The 19,739-nt window shown below is 52.1% G+C and overlaps 37 non-coding genes and 49 pseudogenes across 37 annotated transcripts; all 86 read right to left on the bottom strand.

The window, feature by feature from the left end:
- Positions 1-41: 41 nt before the first annotated feature.
- LOC143949096 (5S ribosomal RNA) lies at positions 42-160 on the bottom strand (annotated as a pseudogene).
- A 109-nt stretch (positions 161-269) lies between these two features.
- Positions 270-378, bottom strand: LOC143947822 (5S ribosomal RNA; annotated as a pseudogene).
- A 109-nt stretch (positions 379-487) lies between these two features.
- LOC143948164 (5S ribosomal RNA) lies at positions 488-606 on the bottom strand (annotated as a pseudogene).
- Positions 607-715: 109 nt separating this feature from the next.
- On the bottom strand, positions 716-834 carry LOC143952629 (5S ribosomal RNA). The gene has a single exon (XR_013267788.1). It is a non-coding gene; the product is annotated as a 5S ribosomal RNA (ribosomal RNA).
- A 109-nt stretch (positions 835-943) lies between these two features.
- On the bottom strand, positions 944-1,062 carry LOC143951662 (5S ribosomal RNA). Its single transcript, XR_013266913.1, has one exon. It is a non-coding gene; the product is annotated as a 5S ribosomal RNA (ribosomal RNA).
- Positions 1,063-1,171: 109 nt separating this feature from the next.
- LOC143951296 (5S ribosomal RNA) lies at positions 1,172-1,290 on the bottom strand. The gene has a single exon (XR_013266581.1). It is a non-coding gene; the product is annotated as a 5S ribosomal RNA (ribosomal RNA).
- Positions 1,291-1,399: 109 nt separating this feature from the next.
- LOC143950648 (5S ribosomal RNA) lies at positions 1,400-1,518 on the bottom strand. The gene has a single exon (XR_013265996.1). It is a non-coding gene; the product is annotated as a 5S ribosomal RNA (ribosomal RNA).
- A 109-nt stretch (positions 1,519-1,627) lies between these two features.
- LOC143947010 (5S ribosomal RNA) lies at positions 1,628-1,746 on the bottom strand (annotated as a pseudogene).
- A 111-nt stretch (positions 1,747-1,857) lies between these two features.
- On the bottom strand, positions 1,858-1,976 carry LOC143944093 (5S ribosomal RNA; annotated as a pseudogene).
- Positions 1,977-2,085: 109 nt separating this feature from the next.
- LOC143945904 (5S ribosomal RNA) lies at positions 2,086-2,204 on the bottom strand (annotated as a pseudogene).
- Positions 2,205-2,313: 109 nt separating this feature from the next.
- LOC143944459 (5S ribosomal RNA) lies at positions 2,314-2,432 on the bottom strand (annotated as a pseudogene).
- Positions 2,433-2,541: 109 nt separating this feature from the next.
- LOC143945181 (5S ribosomal RNA) lies at positions 2,542-2,660 on the bottom strand. The gene has a single exon (XR_013265094.1). It is a non-coding gene; the product is annotated as a 5S ribosomal RNA (ribosomal RNA).
- A 109-nt stretch (positions 2,661-2,769) lies between these two features.
- LOC143945237 (5S ribosomal RNA) lies at positions 2,770-2,888 on the bottom strand (annotated as a pseudogene).
- A 110-nt stretch (positions 2,889-2,998) lies between these two features.
- Positions 2,999-3,117, bottom strand: LOC143954239 (5S ribosomal RNA). Its single transcript, XR_013269249.1, has one exon. It is a non-coding gene; the product is annotated as a 5S ribosomal RNA (ribosomal RNA).
- Positions 3,118-3,226: 109 nt separating this feature from the next.
- LOC143949312 (5S ribosomal RNA) lies at positions 3,227-3,344 on the bottom strand (annotated as a pseudogene).
- A 109-nt stretch (positions 3,345-3,453) lies between these two features.
- On the bottom strand, positions 3,454-3,572 carry LOC143947970 (5S ribosomal RNA; annotated as a pseudogene).
- Positions 3,573-3,681: 109 nt separating this feature from the next.
- On the bottom strand, positions 3,682-3,800 carry LOC143951297 (5S ribosomal RNA). Its single transcript, XR_013266582.1, has one exon. It is a non-coding gene; the product is annotated as a 5S ribosomal RNA (ribosomal RNA).
- A 109-nt stretch (positions 3,801-3,909) lies between these two features.
- LOC143952675 (5S ribosomal RNA) lies at positions 3,910-4,028 on the bottom strand. Its single transcript, XR_013267829.1, has one exon. It is a non-coding gene; the product is annotated as a 5S ribosomal RNA (ribosomal RNA).
- A 109-nt stretch (positions 4,029-4,137) lies between these two features.
- On the bottom strand, positions 4,138-4,256 carry LOC143946148 (5S ribosomal RNA; annotated as a pseudogene).
- A 111-nt stretch (positions 4,257-4,367) lies between these two features.
- LOC143953210 (5S ribosomal RNA) lies at positions 4,368-4,486 on the bottom strand. Its single transcript, XR_013268313.1, has one exon. It is a non-coding gene; the product is annotated as a 5S ribosomal RNA (ribosomal RNA).
- A 109-nt stretch (positions 4,487-4,595) lies between these two features.
- Positions 4,596-4,714, bottom strand: LOC143947421 (5S ribosomal RNA; annotated as a pseudogene).
- Positions 4,715-4,823: 109 nt separating this feature from the next.
- On the bottom strand, positions 4,824-4,942 carry LOC143944460 (5S ribosomal RNA; annotated as a pseudogene).
- Positions 4,943-5,051: 109 nt separating this feature from the next.
- Positions 5,052-5,170, bottom strand: LOC143945968 (5S ribosomal RNA). Its single transcript, XR_013265167.1, has one exon. It is a non-coding gene; the product is annotated as a 5S ribosomal RNA (ribosomal RNA).
- Positions 5,171-5,279: 109 nt separating this feature from the next.
- On the bottom strand, positions 5,280-5,398 carry LOC143949097 (5S ribosomal RNA; annotated as a pseudogene).
- A 109-nt stretch (positions 5,399-5,507) lies between these two features.
- LOC143947422 (5S ribosomal RNA) lies at positions 5,508-5,626 on the bottom strand (annotated as a pseudogene).
- Positions 5,627-5,735: 109 nt separating this feature from the next.
- Positions 5,736-5,854, bottom strand: LOC143944461 (5S ribosomal RNA; annotated as a pseudogene).
- A 109-nt stretch (positions 5,855-5,963) lies between these two features.
- LOC143945980 (5S ribosomal RNA) lies at positions 5,964-6,082 on the bottom strand. Its single transcript, XR_013265168.1, has one exon. It is a non-coding gene; the product is annotated as a 5S ribosomal RNA (ribosomal RNA).
- Positions 6,083-6,191: 109 nt separating this feature from the next.
- On the bottom strand, positions 6,192-6,310 carry LOC143949098 (5S ribosomal RNA; annotated as a pseudogene).
- Positions 6,311-6,419: 109 nt separating this feature from the next.
- Positions 6,420-6,528, bottom strand: LOC143947824 (5S ribosomal RNA; annotated as a pseudogene).
- A 109-nt stretch (positions 6,529-6,637) lies between these two features.
- LOC143948167 (5S ribosomal RNA) lies at positions 6,638-6,756 on the bottom strand (annotated as a pseudogene).
- Positions 6,757-6,865: 109 nt separating this feature from the next.
- LOC143952641 (5S ribosomal RNA) lies at positions 6,866-6,984 on the bottom strand. The gene has a single exon (XR_013267799.1). It is a non-coding gene; the product is annotated as a 5S ribosomal RNA (ribosomal RNA).
- A 109-nt stretch (positions 6,985-7,093) lies between these two features.
- Positions 7,094-7,212, bottom strand: LOC143951663 (5S ribosomal RNA). The gene has a single exon (XR_013266914.1). It is a non-coding gene; the product is annotated as a 5S ribosomal RNA (ribosomal RNA).
- Positions 7,213-7,321: 109 nt separating this feature from the next.
- LOC143951299 (5S ribosomal RNA) lies at positions 7,322-7,440 on the bottom strand. The gene has a single exon (XR_013266584.1). It is a non-coding gene; the product is annotated as a 5S ribosomal RNA (ribosomal RNA).
- Positions 7,441-7,549: 109 nt separating this feature from the next.
- LOC143950649 (5S ribosomal RNA) lies at positions 7,550-7,668 on the bottom strand. Its single transcript, XR_013265997.1, has one exon. It is a non-coding gene; the product is annotated as a 5S ribosomal RNA (ribosomal RNA).
- A 109-nt stretch (positions 7,669-7,777) lies between these two features.
- Positions 7,778-7,896, bottom strand: LOC143947012 (5S ribosomal RNA; annotated as a pseudogene).
- A 111-nt stretch (positions 7,897-8,007) lies between these two features.
- On the bottom strand, positions 8,008-8,126 carry LOC143948772 (5S ribosomal RNA; annotated as a pseudogene).
- A 109-nt stretch (positions 8,127-8,235) lies between these two features.
- Positions 8,236-8,354, bottom strand: LOC143946149 (5S ribosomal RNA; annotated as a pseudogene).
- Positions 8,355-8,465: 111 nt separating this feature from the next.
- LOC143953211 (5S ribosomal RNA) lies at positions 8,466-8,584 on the bottom strand. The gene has a single exon (XR_013268314.1). It is a non-coding gene; the product is annotated as a 5S ribosomal RNA (ribosomal RNA).
- Positions 8,585-8,693: 109 nt separating this feature from the next.
- On the bottom strand, positions 8,694-8,812 carry LOC143947423 (5S ribosomal RNA; annotated as a pseudogene).
- Positions 8,813-8,921: 109 nt separating this feature from the next.
- On the bottom strand, positions 8,922-9,040 carry LOC143944463 (5S ribosomal RNA; annotated as a pseudogene).
- Positions 9,041-9,149: 109 nt separating this feature from the next.
- Positions 9,150-9,268, bottom strand: LOC143945992 (5S ribosomal RNA). Its single transcript, XR_013265169.1, has one exon. It is a non-coding gene; the product is annotated as a 5S ribosomal RNA (ribosomal RNA).
- Positions 9,269-9,377: 109 nt separating this feature from the next.
- On the bottom strand, positions 9,378-9,496 carry LOC143949100 (5S ribosomal RNA; annotated as a pseudogene).
- A 109-nt stretch (positions 9,497-9,605) lies between these two features.
- On the bottom strand, positions 9,606-9,714 carry LOC143947825 (5S ribosomal RNA; annotated as a pseudogene).
- A 109-nt stretch (positions 9,715-9,823) lies between these two features.
- On the bottom strand, positions 9,824-9,942 carry LOC143948168 (5S ribosomal RNA; annotated as a pseudogene).
- Positions 9,943-10,051: 109 nt separating this feature from the next.
- On the bottom strand, positions 10,052-10,170 carry LOC143952656 (5S ribosomal RNA). Its single transcript, XR_013267811.1, has one exon. It is a non-coding gene; the product is annotated as a 5S ribosomal RNA (ribosomal RNA).
- Positions 10,171-10,279: 109 nt separating this feature from the next.
- Positions 10,280-10,398, bottom strand: LOC143951664 (5S ribosomal RNA). Its single transcript, XR_013266915.1, has one exon. It is a non-coding gene; the product is annotated as a 5S ribosomal RNA (ribosomal RNA).
- Positions 10,399-10,507: 109 nt separating this feature from the next.
- On the bottom strand, positions 10,508-10,626 carry LOC143951300 (5S ribosomal RNA). Its single transcript, XR_013266585.1, has one exon. It is a non-coding gene; the product is annotated as a 5S ribosomal RNA (ribosomal RNA).
- A 109-nt stretch (positions 10,627-10,735) lies between these two features.
- LOC143950650 (5S ribosomal RNA) lies at positions 10,736-10,854 on the bottom strand. The gene has a single exon (XR_013265998.1). It is a non-coding gene; the product is annotated as a 5S ribosomal RNA (ribosomal RNA).
- A 109-nt stretch (positions 10,855-10,963) lies between these two features.
- On the bottom strand, positions 10,964-11,082 carry LOC143947013 (5S ribosomal RNA; annotated as a pseudogene).
- Positions 11,083-11,193: 111 nt separating this feature from the next.
- On the bottom strand, positions 11,194-11,312 carry LOC143944095 (5S ribosomal RNA; annotated as a pseudogene).
- A 109-nt stretch (positions 11,313-11,421) lies between these two features.
- LOC143945907 (5S ribosomal RNA) lies at positions 11,422-11,540 on the bottom strand (annotated as a pseudogene).
- A 109-nt stretch (positions 11,541-11,649) lies between these two features.
- LOC143944464 (5S ribosomal RNA) lies at positions 11,650-11,768 on the bottom strand (annotated as a pseudogene).
- Positions 11,769-11,877: 109 nt separating this feature from the next.
- LOC143945195 (5S ribosomal RNA) lies at positions 11,878-11,996 on the bottom strand. The gene has a single exon (XR_013265096.1). It is a non-coding gene; the product is annotated as a 5S ribosomal RNA (ribosomal RNA).
- A 109-nt stretch (positions 11,997-12,105) lies between these two features.
- On the bottom strand, positions 12,106-12,224 carry LOC143945239 (5S ribosomal RNA; annotated as a pseudogene).
- Positions 12,225-12,334: 110 nt separating this feature from the next.
- Positions 12,335-12,453, bottom strand: LOC143954240 (5S ribosomal RNA). Its single transcript, XR_013269250.1, has one exon. It is a non-coding gene; the product is annotated as a 5S ribosomal RNA (ribosomal RNA).
- Positions 12,454-12,562: 109 nt separating this feature from the next.
- Positions 12,563-12,680, bottom strand: LOC143949313 (5S ribosomal RNA; annotated as a pseudogene).
- Positions 12,681-12,789: 109 nt separating this feature from the next.
- LOC143954328 (5S ribosomal RNA) lies at positions 12,790-12,908 on the bottom strand. The gene has a single exon (XR_013269330.1). It is a non-coding gene; the product is annotated as a 5S ribosomal RNA (ribosomal RNA).
- A 109-nt stretch (positions 12,909-13,017) lies between these two features.
- On the bottom strand, positions 13,018-13,136 carry LOC143953835 (5S ribosomal RNA). The gene has a single exon (XR_013268881.1). It is a non-coding gene; the product is annotated as a 5S ribosomal RNA (ribosomal RNA).
- Positions 13,137-13,245: 109 nt separating this feature from the next.
- On the bottom strand, positions 13,246-13,364 carry LOC143943651 (5S ribosomal RNA). The gene has a single exon (XR_013264954.1). It is a non-coding gene; the product is annotated as a 5S ribosomal RNA (ribosomal RNA).
- A 109-nt stretch (positions 13,365-13,473) lies between these two features.
- Positions 13,474-13,582, bottom strand: LOC143950003 (5S ribosomal RNA; annotated as a pseudogene).
- A 109-nt stretch (positions 13,583-13,691) lies between these two features.
- LOC143946894 (5S ribosomal RNA) lies at positions 13,692-13,800 on the bottom strand (annotated as a pseudogene).
- Positions 13,801-13,909: 109 nt separating this feature from the next.
- On the bottom strand, positions 13,910-14,028 carry LOC143951301 (5S ribosomal RNA). Its single transcript, XR_013266586.1, has one exon. It is a non-coding gene; the product is annotated as a 5S ribosomal RNA (ribosomal RNA).
- A 110-nt stretch (positions 14,029-14,138) lies between these two features.
- Positions 14,139-14,257, bottom strand: LOC143946031 (5S ribosomal RNA; annotated as a pseudogene).
- Positions 14,258-14,366: 109 nt separating this feature from the next.
- LOC143947014 (5S ribosomal RNA) lies at positions 14,367-14,485 on the bottom strand (annotated as a pseudogene).
- Positions 14,486-14,596: 111 nt separating this feature from the next.
- LOC143950947 (5S ribosomal RNA) lies at positions 14,597-14,715 on the bottom strand. The gene has a single exon (XR_013266265.1). It is a non-coding gene; the product is annotated as a 5S ribosomal RNA (ribosomal RNA).
- Positions 14,716-14,824: 109 nt separating this feature from the next.
- Positions 14,825-14,943, bottom strand: LOC143945290 (5S ribosomal RNA; annotated as a pseudogene).
- A 109-nt stretch (positions 14,944-15,052) lies between these two features.
- LOC143945510 (5S ribosomal RNA) lies at positions 15,053-15,171 on the bottom strand (annotated as a pseudogene).
- A 109-nt stretch (positions 15,172-15,280) lies between these two features.
- LOC143953982 (5S ribosomal RNA) lies at positions 15,281-15,399 on the bottom strand. The gene has a single exon (XR_013269014.1). It is a non-coding gene; the product is annotated as a 5S ribosomal RNA (ribosomal RNA).
- Positions 15,400-15,509: 110 nt separating this feature from the next.
- LOC143944823 (5S ribosomal RNA) lies at positions 15,510-15,628 on the bottom strand (annotated as a pseudogene).
- Positions 15,629-15,737: 109 nt separating this feature from the next.
- LOC143947169 (5S ribosomal RNA) lies at positions 15,738-15,856 on the bottom strand (annotated as a pseudogene).
- Positions 15,857-15,965: 109 nt separating this feature from the next.
- On the bottom strand, positions 15,966-16,084 carry LOC143953999 (5S ribosomal RNA). Its single transcript, XR_013269030.1, has one exon. It is a non-coding gene; the product is annotated as a 5S ribosomal RNA (ribosomal RNA).
- A 109-nt stretch (positions 16,085-16,193) lies between these two features.
- On the bottom strand, positions 16,194-16,312 carry LOC143950932 (5S ribosomal RNA). Its single transcript, XR_013266251.1, has one exon. It is a non-coding gene; the product is annotated as a 5S ribosomal RNA (ribosomal RNA).
- Positions 16,313-16,421: 109 nt separating this feature from the next.
- LOC143943663 (5S ribosomal RNA) lies at positions 16,422-16,540 on the bottom strand. Its single transcript, XR_013264955.1, has one exon. It is a non-coding gene; the product is annotated as a 5S ribosomal RNA (ribosomal RNA).
- A 109-nt stretch (positions 16,541-16,649) lies between these two features.
- Positions 16,650-16,768, bottom strand: LOC143951809 (5S ribosomal RNA). The gene has a single exon (XR_013267046.1). It is a non-coding gene; the product is annotated as a 5S ribosomal RNA (ribosomal RNA).
- Positions 16,769-16,878: 110 nt separating this feature from the next.
- Positions 16,879-16,997, bottom strand: LOC143944548 (5S ribosomal RNA; annotated as a pseudogene).
- Positions 16,998-17,106: 109 nt separating this feature from the next.
- Positions 17,107-17,215, bottom strand: LOC143949031 (5S ribosomal RNA; annotated as a pseudogene).
- A 109-nt stretch (positions 17,216-17,324) lies between these two features.
- LOC143945325 (5S ribosomal RNA) lies at positions 17,325-17,443 on the bottom strand (annotated as a pseudogene).
- A 109-nt stretch (positions 17,444-17,552) lies between these two features.
- Positions 17,553-17,671, bottom strand: LOC143943675 (5S ribosomal RNA). The gene has a single exon (XR_013264956.1). It is a non-coding gene; the product is annotated as a 5S ribosomal RNA (ribosomal RNA).
- A 327-nt stretch (positions 17,672-17,998) lies between these two features.
- LOC143946896 (5S ribosomal RNA) lies at positions 17,999-18,107 on the bottom strand (annotated as a pseudogene).
- A 109-nt stretch (positions 18,108-18,216) lies between these two features.
- Positions 18,217-18,335, bottom strand: LOC143951302 (5S ribosomal RNA). The gene has a single exon (XR_013266587.1). It is a non-coding gene; the product is annotated as a 5S ribosomal RNA (ribosomal RNA).
- A 109-nt stretch (positions 18,336-18,444) lies between these two features.
- On the bottom strand, positions 18,445-18,563 carry LOC143945544 (5S ribosomal RNA; annotated as a pseudogene).
- A 109-nt stretch (positions 18,564-18,672) lies between these two features.
- On the bottom strand, positions 18,673-18,791 carry LOC143947015 (5S ribosomal RNA; annotated as a pseudogene).
- A 111-nt stretch (positions 18,792-18,902) lies between these two features.
- Positions 18,903-19,021, bottom strand: LOC143953212 (5S ribosomal RNA). Its single transcript, XR_013268315.1, has one exon. It is a non-coding gene; the product is annotated as a 5S ribosomal RNA (ribosomal RNA).
- Positions 19,022-19,130: 109 nt separating this feature from the next.
- On the bottom strand, positions 19,131-19,249 carry LOC143945961 (5S ribosomal RNA; annotated as a pseudogene).
- A 109-nt stretch (positions 19,250-19,358) lies between these two features.
- On the bottom strand, positions 19,359-19,477 carry LOC143945511 (5S ribosomal RNA; annotated as a pseudogene).
- Positions 19,478-19,586: 109 nt separating this feature from the next.
- LOC143951779 (5S ribosomal RNA) lies at positions 19,587-19,705 on the bottom strand. The gene has a single exon (XR_013267019.1). It is a non-coding gene; the product is annotated as a 5S ribosomal RNA (ribosomal RNA).
- Positions 19,706-19,739: the final 34 nt, after the last annotated feature.

Consider the following 19,739-nt stretch of genomic DNA (forward strand, 5'->3'; position numbering starts at 1 on the left):
AAATACAGCAGGTCGCCAAAGCCAACAACATAATGGAAAAAAGCCTATGGCACCTGATATTCCCAGGCGGTCTCCCATCCAGGTACTAACCAGGGCCGACCATGCTTAGCATCCAGGATCAGATGAGATCGAGCACATTCAGGGTGATGAGGCCGTAGGCGATCTTGCACCCTACTTACAACTCTCTTGACAAAAGCCAAGGTGGTCACCTCGGGGAATCGAGAGGAAAAATACAGCAGGTCGCCAAAGCCAACAACATAATGGAAAAAAGCCTACGGCACCTGGTATTCCCAGGCGGTCTCCCATCCAGGTACTAACCAGGCCCGACCCTGCTTAGCATCCGAGATCGAGCGCATTCAGGGTGATGTGGCTGTAGGCGATCTTGCACCCTACTTACAACTCTCTTGACAAAAGCCAAGGTGGTCACCTCGGGCAATCGAGAGGAAAAATACAGCAGGTCGCCAAAGCCAACAACATAATGGAAAAAAGCCTACGGCACCTGGTATTCCCAGGCAGTCTCCCATCCAGGTACTAACCAGGCCCGACCATGCTTAGCATCCAGGATCAGATGAGATCGAGCGCATTCAGGGTGATGAGGCTGTAGGCGATCTTGCACCCTACTTACAACTCTCTTGACAAAAGCCAAGGTGGTCACCTCGGGGAATCGAGAGGAAAAATACAGCAGGTCGCCAAAGCCAACAACATAATGGAAAAAAGCCTACGGCACCTGGTATTCCCAGGCGGTCTCCCATCCAGGTACTAACCAGGCCCGACCCTGCTTAGCATCCGAGATCAGACGAGATCGAGCGCATTCAGGGTGATGTGGCCGTAGGCGATCTTGCACCCTACTTACAACTCTCTTGACAAAAGCCAAGGTGGTCACCTCGGGGAAACGAGAGGAAAAATACAGCAGGTCCCCAAAGCCAACAACATAATGGAAAAAAGCCTACGGCACCTGGTATTCCCAGGCGGTCTCCCATCCAGGTACTAACCAGGCCCGACCCTGCTTAGCATCCGAGATCAGACGATATCGAGTGCATTCAGGGTGATGTGGCCGTAGGCAATCTTGCACGCTACTTACAACTCTCTTGACAAAAGCCAAGGTGGTCACCTCGGGCAAACGAGAGGAAAAATACAGCAGGTCGCCAAAGCCAACAACATAATGGAAAAAAGCCTACGGCACCTGGTATTCCCAGGCGGTTTCCCATCCAGGTACTAACCAGGTCCGACCCTGCTTAGCATCCGAGATCAGACGAGATCGAGCGCATCCAGGGTGATGTGGCCGTAGGCGATCTGGCACCCTACATACAACTCTCTTGACAAAAGCCAAGGTGGTCACCTCGTGCAATCGAGAGGAAAAATACAGCAGGTCGCCAAAGCCAACATCATAATGGAAAAAAGCCTACGGCACCTGGCATTCCCGGGCGGTCTCCCATCCAGGTACTAACCAGGCCCGACCCTGCTTAGCATCCGAGATCAGACGAGATCGAGCGCATTCAGGGTGATGTGGCCGTAGGCAATCTTGCACCCTACTTACAACTCTCTTGACAAAAGCCAAGGTGGTCACCTCGGGCAATCAAGAGGAAAAATACAGCAGGTCGCCAAAGCCAACAACATAATGGAAAAAAGCCTACGGCACCTGGTATTCCCAGGCGGTCTCCCATCCGGGTACTAACCAGGCGCGACCCTGATTAGCATCTGAGATCAGACGAGATCGAGCACATTCAGGATGATGTTGCCGTAGGCGATCTTGCACCCTACTTACACAACTCTCTTGACAAAAGCCAAGGTGGTCACCTCGGGCAATCGAGAGGAAAAATACAGCAGGTCGCCAAAGCCAACAACATAATGGAAAAAAGCCTACGGCACCTGGTATTCGCAGGCGGTCTCCCATCCATGTACTAACCTGGCCCGACCCTGCTTAGCATCCGAGATCAGACAAGATCGAGCGCATTCAGGGTGATGTGGCTGTAGGCTATCTTGCACCCTACTTACAACTCTCTTGACAAAAGCCAAGGTGGTCACCTCGGGCAATCGAGAGGAAAAATACAGCAGGTCGCCAAAGCCAACAACATAATGGAAAAAAACCTACGGCACCTGGTATTCTCAGGCGGTTTCCCATCCAGGTACTAACCAGGCCCGACCCTGCTTAGCATCCGAGATCAGACGAGATCAAGCGCATTTAGGGTGATGTGGCCATAGGCGATCTTGCACCCTACTTACAACTCTCTTGACAAAAGCCAAGGTGGTCACCTCAGGCAATCGAGAGGAAAAATACAGCAGGTCGCCAAAGCCAACAACATAATGGAAAAAAGCCTACGGCATCTGGTATTCCCAGGCGGTCTCCCATCCAGGTACTAACCACACCCGACCCTGCTTAGCATCCGAGATCAGACGAGATCGAACGCATTCAGGGTGATGTGGCCGTAAGCGATCGTGCACCCTACTTACAACTCTTTTGACAAAAGCCAAGGTGGTCACCTCTGGCAATCGAGAGGAAAAATACAGCAGGTCGCCAAAGCCAACAACATAATGGAAAAAAGCCTACGGCACCTGGTATTCCCAGGCGGTCTCCCATCCAGGTACTAACCAGGCCCGACCCTGCTTAGCATCCGAGATCAGACGAGATCGAGCGCATTCAGGGTGATGTGACCGTAGGCGACCTTGCACCCTACTTACAACTCTCTTGACAAAAGCCAAGGTGGTCACCTCGGGCAATCGAGAGGAAAAATACAGCAGGTCGCCAAAGCCAACAACATAATGGAAAAAAGCCTACGGCACCTGGTATTCCCAGGCGGTCTCCCATCCAGGCACTAACCAGGCCCAACCCTGCTTAGCATCCGAGATCAGACGACATCGAGCGCATTCAGGGTGATGTGGCCGTTGGCGATCTTGCACCCTACTTCCAACTCTCTTGACAAAAGCCAAGGTGGTCACCTCGGGCAATCGAGAGGAAAAATATAGCAGGTCGCCAAAACCAACAACATAATGGGAAAAAAGCCTACAGCACCTGGTATTCCCAGGCGGTCTCCCATCTAGGTACTAACCAGGCGCGACCCTGCTTAGCATCCGAGATCAGACGAGATCGAGCGCATTCAGGGTGATGTGGCCATAGGTGATCTTGCACCCTACTTACAACTTTCTTGACAAAAGCCAAGGTGGTCACCTCGGGCAATCGAGAGGAAAAATAAAGCAGGTCGCCAAAGCCAACAACATAATGGAAAAAAGCCTACGGCACCTGGTATTGCCAGGCGGTCTCCCATCCAGGTACTAACCACACCCGACCCTGCTAGCATCCGAGATCAGACGAGATCGAACGCATTCAGGGTGATGTGGCCGTAGGCGATCTTGCACCCTACTTACAACTCTCTTGACAAAAGCCAAGGTGGTCACCTCTGGCAATCGAGAGGAAAAATACAGCAGGTCGCCAAAGCCAACAACATAATGGAAAAAAGCCTACGGCACCTGGTATTCCCAGGCGGTCTCCCATCCAGGTACTAACCAGGCCCGACCATGCTTAGCATCCAGGATCAGATGAGATCGAGCGCATTCAGGATGATGAGGCTGTAGGCGATCTTGCACCCTACTTACAACTCTCTTGACAAAAGCCAAGGTGGTCACCTCGGGCAATCGAGAGGAAAAATACAGCAGGTCGCCAAAGCCAACAACATAATGGAAAAAAGCCTACGGCACCTGGTATTCCCAGGCGGTTTCCCATCCAGGTACTAACCAGGTCCGACCCTGCTTAGCATCCGAGATCAGACGAGATCGAGCGCATCCAGGGTGATGTGGCCGTAGGCGATCTGGCACCCTACATACAACTCTCTTGACAAAAGCCAAGGTGGTCACCTCGTGCAATCGAGAGGAAAAATACAGCAGGTCGCCAAAGCCAACATCATAATGGAAAAAAGCCTACGGCACCACGCATTCCCGGGCGGTCTCCCATCCAGGTACTAACCAGGCCCGACCCTGCTTAGCATCCGAGATCAGACGAGATCGAGTGCATTCAGGGTGATGTGGCCGTAGGCAATCTTGCACCCTACTTACAACTCTCTTGACAAAAGCCAAGGTGGTCACCTCGGGCAATCAAGAGGAAAAATACAGCAGGTCGCCAAAGCCAACAACATAATGGAAAAAAGCCTACGGCACCTGGTATTCCCAGGCGGTCTCCCATCCGGGTACTAACCAGGCGCGACCCTGATTAGCATCTGAGATCAGACGAGATCGAGTGCATTCAGGATGATGTTGCCGTAAGCGATCTTGCACCCTACTTACACAACTCTCTTGACAAAAGCCAAGGTGGTCACCTCGGGCAATCGAGAGGAAAAATACAGCAGGTCGCCAAAGCCAACAACATAATGGAAAAAAGCCTACGGCACCTGGTATTCCCAGGCGGTCTCCCATCCATGTACTAACCTGGCCCGACCCTGCTTAGCATCCGAGATCAGACGAGATCGAGCGCATTCAGGGTGATGTGGCTGTAGGCTATCTTGCACCCTACTTACAACTCTCTTGACAAAAGCCAAGGTGGTCACCTCGGGCAATCGAGAGGAGAAATACAGCAAGTCGCCAAAGCCAACAACATAATGGAAAAAAACCTACGGCACCTGGTATTCTCAGGCGGTTTCCCATCCAGGTACTAACCAGGCCCGACCCTGCTTAGCATCCGAGATCAGACAAGATCAAGCGCATTTAGGGTGATGTGGCCATAGGCGATCTTGCACCCTACTTACAACTCTCTTGACAAAAGCCAAGGTGGTCACCTCAGGCAATCGAGAGGAAAAATACAGCAGGTCGCCAAAGCCAACAACATAATGGAAAAAAGCCTACGGCATCTGGTATTCCCAGGCGGTCTCCCATCCAGGTACTAACCACACCCGACCCTGCTTAGCATCCGAGATCAGACGAGATCGAACGCATTCAGGGTGATGTGGCCGTAAGCGATCTTGCACCCTACTTACAACTCTCTTGACAAAAGCCAAGGTGGTCACCTCGGGCAATCGAGAGGAAAAATACAGCAGGTCGCCAAAGCCAACAACATAATGGAAAAAAGCCTACGGCACCTGGTATTCCCAGGCGGTCTCCCATCCAGGTACTAACCAGGCCCAACCCTGCTTAGCATCCGAGATCAGACGAGATCGAGCGCATTCAGGGTGATGTGGCCGTTGGCGATCTTGCACCCTACTTCCAACTCTCTTGACAAAAGCCAAGGTGGTCACCTCTGACAATCGAGAGGAAAAATACAGCAGGTCGCCAAAGCCAACAACATAATGGAAAAAAGCCTATGGCACCTGATATTCCCAGGCGGTCTCCCATCCAGGTACTAACCAGGGCCGACCATGCTTAGCATCCAGGATCAGATGAGATCGAGCACATTCAGGGTGATGAGGCCGTAGGCGATCTTGCACCCTACTTACAACTCTCTTGACAAAAGCCAAGGTGGTCACCTCGGGCAATCGAGAGGAGAAATACAGCAAGTCGCCAAAGCCAACAACATAATGGAAAAAAACCTACGGCACCTGGTATTCTCAGGCGGTTTCCCATCCAGGTACTAACCAGGCCCGACCCTGCTTAGCATCCGAGATCAGACAAGATCAAGCGCATTTAGGGTGATGTGGCCATAGGCGATCTTGCACCCTACTTACAACTCTCTTGACAAAAGCCAAGGTGGTCACCTCAGGCAATCGAGAGGAAAAATACAGCAGGTCGCCAAAGCCAACAACATAATGGAAAAAAGCCTACGGCATCTGGTATTCCCAGGCGGTCTCCCATCCAGGTACTAACCACACCCGACCCTGCTTAGCATCCGAGATCAGACGAGATCGAACGCATTCAGGGTGATGTGGCCGTAAGCGATCTTGCACCCTACTTACAACTCTCTTGACAAAAGCCAAGGTGGTCACCTCGGGCAATCGAGAGGAAAAATACAGCAGGTCGCCAAAGCCAACAACATAATGGAAAAAAGCCTACGGCACCTGGTATTCCCAGGCGGTCTCCCATCCAGGTACTAACCAGGCCCAACCCTGCTTAGCATCCGAGATCAGACGAGATCGAGCGCATTCAGGGTGATGTGGCCGTTGGCGATCTTGCACCCTACTTCCAACTCTCTTGACAAAAGCCAAGGTGGTCACCTCTGACAATCGAGAGGAAAAATACAGCAGGTCGCCAAAGCCAACAACATAATGGAAAAAAGCCTATGGCACCTGATATTCCCAGGCGGTCTCCCATCCAGGTACTAACCAGGGCCGACCATGCTTAGCATCCAGGATCAGATGAGATCGAGCACATTCAGGGTGATGAGGCCGTAGGCGATCTTGCACCCTACTTACAACTCTCTTGACAAAAGCCAAGGTGGTCACCTCGGGGAATCGAGAGGAAAAATACAGCAGGTCGCCAAAGCCAACAACATAATGGAAAAAAGCCTACGGCACCTGGTATTCCCAGGCGGTCTCCCATCCAGGTACTAACCAGGCCCGACCCTGCTTAGCATCCGAGATCGAGCGCATTCAGGGTGATGTGGCTGTAGGCGATCTTGCACCCTACTTACAACTCTCTTGACAAAAGCCAAGGTGGTCACCTCGGGCAATCGAGAGGAAAAATACAGCAGGTCGCCAAAGCCAACAACATAATGGAAAAAAGCCTACGGCACCTGGTATTCCCAGGCAGTCTCCCATCCAGGTACTAACCAGGCCCGACCATGCTTAGCATCCAGGATCAGATGAGATCGAGCGCATTCAGGGTGATGAGGCTGTAGGCGATCTTGCACCCTACTTACAACTCTCTTGACAAAAGCCAAGGTGGTCACCTCGGGGAATCGAGAGGAAAAATACAGCAGGTCGCCAAAGCCAACAACATAATGGAAAAAAGCCTACGGCACCTGGTATTCCCAGGCGGTCTCCCATCCAGGTACTAACCAGGCCCGACCCTGCTTAGCATCCGAGATCAGACGAGATCGAGCGCATTCAGGGTGATGTGGCCGTAGGCGATCTTGCACCCTACTTACAACTCTCTTGACAAAAGCCAAGGTGGTCACCTCGGGGAAACGAGAGGAAAAATACAGCAGGTCCCCAAAGCCAACAACATAATGGAAAAAAGCCTACGGCACCTGGTATTCCCAGGCGGTCTCCCATCCAGGTACTAACCAGGCCCGACCCTGCTTAGCATCCGAGATCAGACGATATCGAGTGCATTCAGGGTGATGTGGCCGTAGGCAATCTTGCACGCTACTTACAACTCTCTTGACAAAAGCCAAGGTGGTCACCTCGGGCAAACGAGAGGAAAAATACAGCAGGTCGCCAAAGCCAACAACATAATGGAAAAAAGCCTACGGCACCTGGTATTCCCAGGCGGTTTCCCATCCAGGTACTAACCAGGTCCGACCCTGCTTAGCATCCGAGATCAGACGAGATCGAGCGCATCCAGGGTGATGTGGCCGTAGGCGATCTGGCACCCTACATACAACTCTCTTGACAAAAGCCAAGGTGGTCACCTCGTGCAATCGAGAGGAAAAATACAGCAGGTCGCCAAAGCCAACATCATAATGGAAAAAAGCCTACGGCACCTGGCATTCCCGGGCGGTCTCCCATCCAGGTACTAACCAGGCCCGACCCTGCTTAGCATCCGAGATCAGACGAGATCGAGCGCATTCAGGGTGATGTGGCCGTAGGCAATCTTGCACCCTACTTACAACTCTCTTGACAAAAGCCAAGGTGGTCACCTCGGGCAATCAAGAGGAAAAATACAGCAGGTCGCCAAAGCCAACAACATAATGGAAAAAAGCCTACGGCACCTGGTATTCCCAGGCGGTCTCCCATCCGGGTACTAACCAGGCGCGACCCTGATTAGCATCTGAGATCAGACGAGATCGAGCACATTCAGGATGATGTTGCCGTAGGCGATCTTGCACCCTACTTACACAACTCTCTTGACAAAAGCCAAGGTGGTCACCTCGGGCAATCGAGAGGAAAAATACAGCAGGTCGCCAAAGCCAACAACATAATGGAAAAAAGCCTACGGCACCTGGTATTCGCAGGCGGTCTCCCATCCAGGTACTAACCAGGGCCGACCATGCTTAGCATCCAGGATCAGATGAGATCGAGCACATTCAGGGTGATGAGGCCGTAGGCGATCTTGCACCCTACTTACAACTCTCTTGACAAAAGCCAAGGTGGTCACCTCGGGCAATCAAGAGGAAAAATACAGCAGGTCGCCAAAGCCAACAACATAATGGAAAAAAGCCTACGGCACCTGGTATTCCCAGGCGGTCTCCCATCCGGGTACTAACCAGGCGCGACCCTGATTAGCATCTGAGATCAGACGAGATCGAGTGCATTCAGGATGATGTTGCCGTAAGCGATCTTGCACCCTACTTACACAACTCTCTTGACAAAAGCCAAGGTGGTCACCTCGGGCAATCGAGAGGAAAAATACAGCAGGTCGCCAAAGCCAACAACATAATGGAAAAAAGCCTACGGCACCTGGTATTCCCAGGCGGTCTCCCATCCATGTACTAACCTGGCCCGACCCTGCTTAGCATCCGAGATCAGACGAGATCGAGCGCATTCAGGGTGATGTGGCTGTAGGCTATCTTGCACCCTACTTACAACTCTCTTGACAAAAGCCAAGGTGGTCACCTCGGGCAATCGAGAGGAGAAATACAGCAAGTCGCCAAAGCCAACAACATAATGGAAAAAAACCTACGGCACCTGGTATTCTCAGGCGGTTTCCCATCCAGGTACTAACCAGGCCCGACCCTGCTTAGCATCCGAGATCAGACAAGATCAAGCGCATTTAGGGTGATGTGGCCATAGGCGATCTTGCACCCTACTTACAACTCTCTTGACAAAAGCCAAGGTGGTCACCTCAGGCAATCGAGAGGAAAAATACAGCAGGTCGCCAAAGCCAACAACATAATGGAAAAAAGCCTACGGCATCTGGTATTCCCAGGCGGTCTCCCATCCAGGTACTAACCACACCCGACCCTGCTTAGCATCCGAGATCAGACGAGATCGAACGCATTCAGGGTGATGTGGCCGTAAGCGATCTTGCACCCTACTTACAACTCTCTTGACAAAAGCCAAGGTGGTCACCTCGGGCAATCGAGAGGAAAAATACAGCAGGTCGCCAAAGCCAACAACATAATGGAAAAAAGCCTACGGCACCTGGTATTCCCAGGCGGTCTCCCATCCAGGTACTAACCAGGCCCAACCCTGCTTAGCATCCGAGATCAGACGAGATCGAGCGCATTCAGGGTGATGTGGCCGTTGGCGATCTTGCACCCTACTTCCAACTCTCTTGACAAAAGCCAAGGTGGTCACCTCTGACAATCGAGAGGAAAAATACAGCAGGTCGCCAAAGCCAACAACATAATGGAAAAAAGCCTATGGCACCTGATATTCCCAGGCGGTCTCCCATCCAGGTACTAACCAGGGCCGACCATGCTTAGCATCCAGGATCAGATGAGATCGAGCACATTCAGGGTGATGAGGCCGTAGGCGATCTTGCACCCTACTTACAACTCTCTTGACAAAAGCCAAGGTGGTCACCTCGGGGAATCGAGAGGAAAAATACAGCAGGTCGCCAAAGCCAACAACATAATGGAAAAAAGCCTACGGCACCTGGTATTCCCAGGCGGTCTCCCATCCAGGTACTAACCAGGCCCGACCCTGCTTAGCATCCGAGATCGAGCGCATTCAGGGTGATGTGGCTGTAGGCGATCTTGCACCCTACTTACAACTCTCTTGACAAAAGCCAAGGTGGTCACCTCGGGCAATCGAGAGGAAAAATACAGCAGGTCGCCAAAGCCAACAACATAATGGAAAAAAGCCTACGGCACCTGGTATTCCCAGGCAGTCTCCCATCCAGGTACTAACCAGGCCCGACCATGCTTAGCATCCAGGATCAGATGAGATCGAGCGCATTCAGGGTGATGAGGCTGTAGGCGATCTTGCACCCTACTTACAACTCTCTTGACAAAAGCCAAGGTGGTCACCTCGGGGAATCGAGAGGAAAAATACAGCAGGTCGCCAAAGCCAACAACATAATGGAAAAAAGCCTACGGCACCTGGTATTCCCAGGCGGTCTCCCATCCAGGTACTAACCAGGCCCGACCCTGCTTAGCATCCGAGATCAGACGAGATCGAGCGCATTCAGGGTGATGTGGCCGTAGGCGATCTTGCACCCTACTTACAACTCTCTTGACAAAAGCCAAGGTGGTCACCTCGGGGAAACGAGAGGAAAAATACAGCAGGTCCCCAAAGCCAACAACATAATGGAAAAAAGCCTACGGCACCTGGTATTCCCAGGCGGTCTCCCATCCAGGTACTAACCAGGCCCGACCCTGCTTAGCATCCGAGATCAGACGATATCGAGTGCATTCAGGGTGATGTGGCCGTAGGCAATCTTGCACGCTACTTACAACTCTCTTGACAAAAGCCAAGGTGGTCACCTCGGGCAAACGAGAGGAAAAATACAGCAGGTCGCCAAAGCCAACAACATAATGGAAAAAAGCCTACGGCACCTGGTATTCCCAGGCGGTTTCCCATCCAGGTACTAACCAGGTCCGACCCTGCTTAGCATCCGAGATCAGACGAGATCGAGCGCATCCAGGGTGATGTGGCCGTAGGCGATCTGGCACCCTACATACAACTCTCTTGACAAAAGCCAAGGTGGTCACCTCGTGCAATCGAGAGGAAAAATACAGCAGGTCGCCAAAGCCAACATCATAATGGAAAAAAGCCTACGGCACCTGGCATTCCCGGGCGGTCTCCCATCCAGGTACTAACCAGGCCCGACCCTGCTTAGCATCCGAGATCAGACGAGATCGAGCGCATTCAGGGTGATGTGGCCGTAGGCAATCTTGCACCCTACTTACAACTCTCTTGACAAAAGCCAAGGTGGTCACCTCGGGCAATCAAGAGGAAAAATACAGCAGGTCGCCAAAGCCAACAACATAATGGAAAAAAGCCTACGGCACCTGGTATTCCCAGGCGGTCTCCCATCCGGGTACTAACCAGGCGCGACCCTGATTAGCATCTGAGATCAGACGAGATCGAGCACATTCAGGATGATGTTGCCGTAGGCGATCTTGCACCCTACTTACACAACTCTCTTGACAAAAGCCAAGGTGGTCACCTCGGGCAATCGAGAGGAAAAATACAGCAGGTCGCCAAAGCCAACAACATAATGGAAAAAAGCCTACGGCACCTGGTATTCGCAGGCGGTCTCCCATCCATGTACTAACCTGGCCCGACCCTGCTTAGCATCCGAGATCAGACAAGATCGAGCGCATTCAGGGTGATGTGGCTGTAGGCTATCTTGCACCCTACTTACAACTCTCTTGACAAAAGCCAAGGTGGTCACCTCGGGCAATCGAGAGGAAAAATACAGCAGGTCGCCAAAGCCAACAACATAATGGAAAAAAACCTACGGCACCTGGTATTCTCAGGCGGTTTCCCATCCAGGTACTAACCAGGCCCGACCCTGCTTAGCATCCGAGATCAGACGAGATCAAGCGCATTTAGGGTGATGTGGCCATAGGCGATCTTGCACCCTACTTACAACTCTCTTGACAAAAGCCAAGGTGGTCACCTCAGGCAATCGAGAGGAAAAATACAGCAGGTCGCCAAAGCCAACAACATAATGGAAAAAAGCCTACGGCATCTGGTATTCCCAGGCGGTCTCCCATCCAGGTACTAACCACACCCGACCCTGCTTAGCATCCGAGATCAGACGAGATCGAACGCATTCAGGGTGATGTGGCCGTAAGCGATCGTGCACCCTACTTACAACTCTTTTGACAAAAGCCAAGGTGGTCACCTCTGGCAATCGAGAGGAAAAATACAGCAGGTCGCCAAAGCCAACAACATAATGGAAAAAAGCCTACGGCACCTGGTATTCCCAGGCGGTCTCCCATCCAGGTACTAACCAGGCCCGACCCTGCTTAGCATCCGAGATCAGACGAGATCGAGCGCATTCAGGGTGATGTGACCGTAGGCGACCTTGCACCCTACTTACAACTCTCTTGACAAAAGCCAAGGTGGTCACCTCGGGCAATCGAGAGGAAAAATACAGCAGGTCGCCAAAGCCAACAACATAATGGAAAAAAGCCTACGGCACCTGGTATTCCCAGGCGGTCTCCCATCCAGGCACTAACCAGGCCCAACCCTGCTTAGCATCCGAGATCAGACGACATCGAGCGCATTCAGGGTGATGTGGCCGTTGGCGATCTTGCACCCTACTTCCAACTCTCTTGACAAAAGCCAAGGTGGTCACCTCGGGCAATCGAGAGGAAAAATATAGCAGGTCGCCAAAACCAACAACATAATGGGAAAAAAGCCTACAGCACCTGGTATTCCCAGGCGGTCTCCCATCTAGGTACTAACCAGGCGCGACCCTGCTTAGCATCCGAGATCAGACGAGATCGAGCGCATTCAGGGTGATGTGGCCATAGGTGATCTTGCACCCTACTTACAACTTTCTTGACAAAAGCCAAGGTGGTCACCTCGGGCAATCGAGAGGAAAAATAAAGCAGGTCGCCAAAGCCAACAACATAATGGAAAAAAGCCTACGGCACCTGGTATTGCCAGGCGGTCTCCCATCCAGGTACTAACCACACCCGACCCTGCTAGCATCCGAGATCAGACGAGATCGAACGCATTCAGGGTGATGTGGCCGTAGGCGATCTTGCACCCTACTTACAACTCTCTTGACAAAAGCCAAGGTGGTCACCTCTGGCAATCGAGAGGAAAAATACAGCAGGTCGCCAAAGCCAACAACATAATGGAAAAAAGCCTACGGCACCTGGTATTCCCAGGCGGTCTCCCATCCAGGTACTAACCAGGCCTGACCCTGCTTAGCATCCGAGATCAGATGAGATCGTGCGCATTCAGGGTGATGTGGCCCTAGGCGATCTTGCACCCTACTTACAACTCTCTTGACAAAAGCCAAGGTGGTCACCTCGGGCAATAGAGAGGAAAAATACAGCAGGTCGCCAACGCCAACAACATAATGGAAAAAAGCCTACGGCACCTGATATTCCCAGGCGGTCTCCCATCCAGGTACTAACCAGGCCCGACCCTGCTTAGCATCCGAGATCAGACGAGATTGAGCGCATTCAGGGTGATGTGACCGTAGGCGACCTTGCACCCTACTTACAACTCTCTTGACAAAAGCCAAGGTGGTCACCTCGGGCAATCGAGAGGAAAAATACAGCAGGTCGCCAAAGCCAACAACATAATGGAAAAAAGCCTACGGCACCTGGTATTCCCAGGCGGTCTCCCATCCAGGTACTAACCAGGCCCAACCCTGCTTAGCATCCGAGATCAGACGAGATCGAGCGCATTCAGGGTGATGTGGCCATAGGCGATCATGCACCCTACTTACAACTCTCTTGACAAAAGCCAAGGTGGTCACCTCGGGCAATCGAGAGGAAAAATACAGCAGGTCGCCAAAGCCAACAACATAATGGAAAAATGCCTACGGCACCTGGTATTGCCAGGCGGTCTCTCTTCCAGATACTAACCAGGCCCGACCCTGCTTAGCATCCGAGATCGAGCGCATTCAGGGTGATGTGGCCATAGGCGATCTTGCACCCTACTTACAACTCTCTTGACAAAAGCCAAGGTGGTCACCTCGGGCAATCGAGAGGAAAAATACAGCAGGTCGCCAAAGCCAACAACATAATGGAAAAAAGCCTACGGCACCTGGTATTCCCAGGCGGTCTCCCATCCAGGTACTAACCAGGCCCGACCCTGCTTAGCATCCGAGATCGAGCGCATTCAGGGTGATGTGGCCATAGGCGATCTTGCACCCTACTTACAACTCTCTTGACAAAAGCCAAGGTGGTCACCTCGGGCAAACGAGAGGAAAAATACAGCAGGTCGCCAAAGCCAACAACATAATGGAAAAAAGCCTACGGCACCTGGTATTCCCAGGCGGTTTCCCATCCAGGTACTAACCAGGTCCGACCCTGCTTAGCATCCGAGATCAGACGAGATCGAGCGCATCCAGGGTGATGTGGCCGTAGGCGATCTGGCACCCTACATACAACTCTCTTGACAAAAGCCAAGGTGGTCACCTCGTGCAATCGAGAGGAAAAATACAGCAGGTCGCCAAAGCCAACATCATAATGGAAAAAAAGCCTACGGCACCTGGCATTCCCGGACGGTCTCCCATCCAGGTACTAACCAGGCCTGACCCTGCTTAGCATCTGAGATCAGACGAGATCGAGCACATTCAGGGTGATGTGGCCGTAGGCAATCTTGCACCCTACTTACAACTCTCTTGACAAAAGCCAAGGTGGTCACCTCGGGCAATCAAGAGGAAAAATACAGCAGGTCGCCAAAGCCAACAACATAATGGAAAAAAGCCTACGGCACCTGGTATTCCCAGGCGGTCTCCCATCCGGGTACTAACCAGGCGCGACCCTGATTAGCATCTGAGATCAGACGAGATCGAGCACATTCAGGATGATGTTGCCGTAGGCGATCTTGCACCCTACTTACACAACTCTCTTGACAAAAGCCAAGGTGGTCACCTCGGGCAATCGAGAGGAAAAATACAGCAGGTCGCCAAAGCCAACAACATAATGGAAAAAAGCCTACAGCACCTGGTATTCCCAGGCGGTCTCCCATCCATGTACTAACCTGGCCCGACCCTGCTTAGCATCCGAGATCAGACGAGATCGAGCGCATTCAGGGTGATGTGGCTGTAGGCTATCTTGCACCCTACTTACAACTCTCTTGACAAAAGCCAAGGTGGTCACCTCGGGCAATCGAGAGGAAAAATACAGCAGGTCGCCAAAGCCAACAACATAATGGAAAAAAACCTATGGCACCTGGTATTCTCAGGCGGTTTCCCATCCAGGTACTAACCAGGCCCGACCCTGCTTAGCATCCGAGATCAGACGAGATCAAGCGCATTTAGGGTGATGTGGCCATAGGTGATCTTGCACCCTACTTACAACTCTCTTGACAAAAGCCAAGGTGGTCACCTCAGGCAATCGAGAGGAAAAATACAGCAGGTCGCCAAAGCCAACAACATAATGGAAAAAAGCCTACGGCACCTGGTATTCCCAGGCGGTCCCCCATCCAGGTACTAACCACACCCGACCCTGCTTAGCATCCGAGATCAGACGAGATCGAACGCATTCAGGGTGATGTGGCCGTAAGCGATCTTGCACCCTACTTACAACTCTTTTGACAAAAGCCAAGGTGGTCACCTCTGGCAATCGAGAGGAAAAATACAGCAGGTCGCCAAAGCCAACAACATAATGGAAAAAAGCCTACGGCACCTGGTATTCCCAGGCGGTCTCCCATCCAGGTACTAACCAGGCCCGACTCTGCTTAGCATCCGAGATCAGACGAGATCGAGCGCATTCAGGGTGATGTGGCTGTAGGCCATCTTGCACCCTACTTCCAACTCTCTTGACAAAAGCCAAGGTGGTCACCTCGGGCAATCGAGAGGAAAAATATAGCAGGTCGCCAAAACCAACAACATAATGGGAAAAAAGCCTACAGCAGCTGGTATTCCCAGGCGGTCTCCCATCTAGGTACTAACCAGGCGCGACCCTGCTTAGCATCCGAGATCAGACGAGATCGAGCGCATTCAGGGTGATGTGGCCATAGGCGATCTTGCACCCTACTTACAACTTTCTTGACAAAAGCCAAGGTGGTCACCTCGGGCAATCGAGAGGAAAAATAAAGCAGGTCGCCAAAGCCAACAACATAATGGAAAAAAGCCTACGGCACCTGGTATTGCCAGGCGGTCTCCCATCCAGGTACTAACCACACCCGACCCTGCTTAGCATCCGAGATCAGACGAGATCGAACGCATTCAGGGTGATGTGGCCGTAGGCGATCTTGCACCCTACTTACAACTCTCTTGACAAAAGCCAAGGTGGTCACCTCTGGCAATCGAGAGGAAAAATACAGCAGGTCGCCAAAGCCAACAACATAATGGAAAAAAGCCTACGGCACCTGGTATTTCCAGGCGGTCTCCCATCCAGGTACTAACCAGGCCCGACCCTGCTTAGCATCCGAGATCAGATGAGATCGTGCGCATTCAGGGTGATGTGGCCCTAGGCGATCTTGCACCCTACTTACAACTCTCTTGACAAAAGCCAAGGTGGTCACCTCGGGCAATAGAGAGGAAAAATACAGCAGGTCGCCAACGCCAACAACATAATGGAAAAAAGCCTACGGCACCTGATATTCCCAGGCGGTCTCCCATCCAGGTACTAACCAGGCCCGACCCTGCTTAGCATCCGAGATCAGATGAGATCGTGCGCATTCAGGGTGATGTGACCGTAGGCGACCTTGCACCCTACTTACAACTCTCTTGACAAAAGCCAAGGTGGTCACCTCGGGCAATCGAGAGGAAAAATACAGCAGGTCGCCAAAGCCAACAACATAATGGAAAAAAGCCTACGGCACCTGGTATTCCCAGGCGGTCTCCCATCCAGGTACTAACCAGGCCCAACCCTGCTTAGCATCCGAGATCAGACGAGATCGAGCGCATTCAGGGTGATGTGGCCATAGGCGATCATGCACCCTACTTACAACTCTCTTGACAAAAGCCAAGGTGGTCACCTCGGGCAATAGAGAGGAAAAATACAGCAGGTCGCCAACGCAAACAACATAATGGAAAAAAGCCTACGGCACCTGATATTCCCAGGCGGTCTCCCATCCAGGTACTAACCAGGCCCGACCCTGCTTAGCATCCGAGATCAGACGAGATCGAGCGCATTCAGGGTGATGTAGCCATAGGCAAGCTTGCACCCTACTTCCAACTCTCTTGACAAAAGCCAAGGTGGTCACCTCGGGCAATCAAGAGGAAAAATATAGCAGGTCGCCAAAGCCAACAACATAATGGAAAAAAAGCCTACAGCACCTGGTATTCCCAGGCGGTCTCCCATCTAGGTACTAACCAGTCGCGACCCTGCTTAGCATCCGAGATCAGACGAGATCGAGCGCATTCAGGGTGATGTGGCCATAGGCGATCATGCACCCTACTTACAACTCTCTTGAAAAAAGCCAAGGTGGTCACCTCGGGCAATCGAGAGGAAAAATACAGCAGGTCGCCAAAGCCAACAACATAATGGAAAAAAGCCTACGGCACCTGGTATTGCCAGGCGGTCTCCCTTCCAGATACTAACCAGGCCCGACCCTGCTTAGCATCCGAGATCGAGCGCATTCAGGGTGATGTGGCCATAGGCGATCTTGCACCCTACTTACAACTCTCTTGACAAAAGCCAAGGTGGTCACCTCGGGCAATCGAGAGGAAAAATACAGCAGGTCGCCAAAGCCAACAACATAATGGAAAAAAGCCTATGGCACCTGGTATTCCCAGGCGGTCTCCCATTCAGGTACTAACCAGGCACGACCCTGCTTAGCATCCGAGATCAGACGAGATTGAGCGCATTCAGGGTGATGTGACCGTAGGCGACCTTGCACCCTACTTACAACTCTCTTGACAAAAGCCAAGGTGGTCACCTCGGGCAATCGAGAGGAAAAATACAGCAGGTCGCCAAAGCCAACAACATAATGGAAAAAAGCCTACGGCACCTGGTATTCCCAGGCGGTCTCCCATCCAGGTACTAACCAGGCCCAACCCTGCTTAGCATCCGAGATCAGACGAGATCGAGCGCATTCAGGGTGATGTGGCCATAGGCGATCATGCACCCTACTTACAACTCTCTTGACAAAAGCCAAGGTGGTCACCTCGGGCAATCGAGAGGAAAAATACAGCAGGTCGCCAAAGCCAACAACATAATGGAAAAATGGCTACGGCACCTGGTATTGCCAGGCGGTCTCTCTTCCAGATACTAATCAGGCCCGACCCTGCTTAGCATCCGAGATCGAGCGCATTCAGGGTGATGTGGCCATAGGCGATCTTGCACCCTACTTACAACTCTCTTGACAAAAGCCAAGGTGGTCACCTCGGGCAATCGAGAGGAAAAATACAGCAGGTCGCCAAAGCCAACAACATAATGGAAAAAAGCCTACGGCACCTGGTATTCCCAGGCGGTCTCCCATCCAGGTACTAACCAGGCCCGACCCTGCTTAGCATCCGAGATCGAGCGCATTCAGGGTGATGTGGCCATAGGCGATCTTGCACCCTACTTACAACTCTCTTGACAAAAGCCAAGGTGGTCACCTCGGGCAAACGAGAGGAAAAATACAGCAGGTCGCCAAAGCCAACAACATAATGGAAAAAAGCCTACGGCACCTGGTATTCCCAGGCGGTTTCCCATCCAGGTACTAACCAGGTCCGACCCTGCTTAGCATCCGAGATCAGACGAGATCGAGCGCATCCAGGGTGATGTGGCCGTAGGCGATCTGGCACCCTACATACAACTCTCTTGACAAAAGCCAAGGTGGTCACCTCGTGCAATCGAGAGGAAAAATACAGCAGGTCGCCAAAGCCAACATCATAATGGAAAAAAGCCTACGGCACCTGGCATTCCCGGGCGGTCTCCCATCCAGGTACTAACCAGGCCTGACCCTGCTTAGCATCTGAGATCAGACGAGATCGAGCACATTCAGGGTGATGTGGCCGTAGGCAATCTTGCACCCTACTTACAACTCTCTTGACAAAAGCCAAGGTGGTCACCTCGGGCAATCAAGAGGAAAAATACAGCAGGTCGCCAAAGCCAACAACATAATGGAAAAAAGCCTACGGCACCTGGTATTCCCAGGCGGTCTCCCATCCGGGTACTAACCAGGCGCGACCCTGATTAGCATCTGAGATCAGACGAGATCGAGCACATTCAGGATGATGTTGCCGTAGGCGATCTTGCACCCTACTTACACAACTCTCTTGACAAAAGCCAAGGTGGTCACCTCGGGCAATCGAGAGGAAAAATACAGCAGGTCGCCAAAGCCAACAACATAATGGAAAAAAGCCTACGGCACCTGGTATTCCCAGGCGGTCTCCCATCCATGTACTAACCTGGCCCGACCCTGCTTAGCATCCGAGATCAGACGAGATCGAGCGCATTCAGGGTGATGTGGCTGTAGGCTATCTTGCACCCTACTTACAACTCTCTTGACAAAAGCCAAGGTGGTCACCTCGGGCAATCGAGAGGAAAAATACAGCAGGTCGCCAAAGCCAACAACATAATGGAAAAAAACCTATGGCACCTGGTATTCTCAGGCGGTTTCCCATCCAGGTACTAACCAGGCCCGACCCTGCTTAGCATCCGAGATCAGACGAGATCAAGCGCATTTAGGGTGATGTGGCCATAGGCGATCTTGCACCCTACTTACAACTCTCTTGACAAAAGCCAAGGTGGTCACCTCAGGCAATCGAGAGGAAAAATACAGCAGGTCGCCAAAGCCAACAACATAATGGAAAAAAGCCTACGGCACCTGGTATTCCCAGGCGGTCCCCCATCCAGGTACTAACCACACCCGACCCTGCTTAGCATCCGAGATCAGACGAGATCGAACGCATTCAGGGTGATGTGGCCGTAAGCGATCTTGCACCCTACTTACAACTCTTTTGACAAAAGCCAAGGTGGTCACCTCTGGCAATCGAGAGGAAAAATACAGCAGGTCGCCAAAGCCAACAACATAATGGAAAAAAGCCTACGGCACCTGGTATTCCCAGGCGGTCTCCCATCCAGGTACTAACCAGGCCCGACTCTGCTTAGCATCCGAGATCAGACGAGATCGAGCGCATTCAGGGTGATGTGACCGTAGGCGACCTTGCACCCTACTTACAACTCTCTTGACAAA

Source organism: Lithobates pipiens, unplaced genomic scaffold, assembly GCF_037356315.1.
Source record: "Lithobates pipiens isolate NorthernLeopardFrog02 unplaced genomic scaffold, aLitPip1_a1.2 Scaffold_30, whole genome shotgun sequence".
NCBI lineage: Eukaryota > Metazoa > Chordata > Amphibia > Anura > Ranidae > Lithobates > Lithobates pipiens.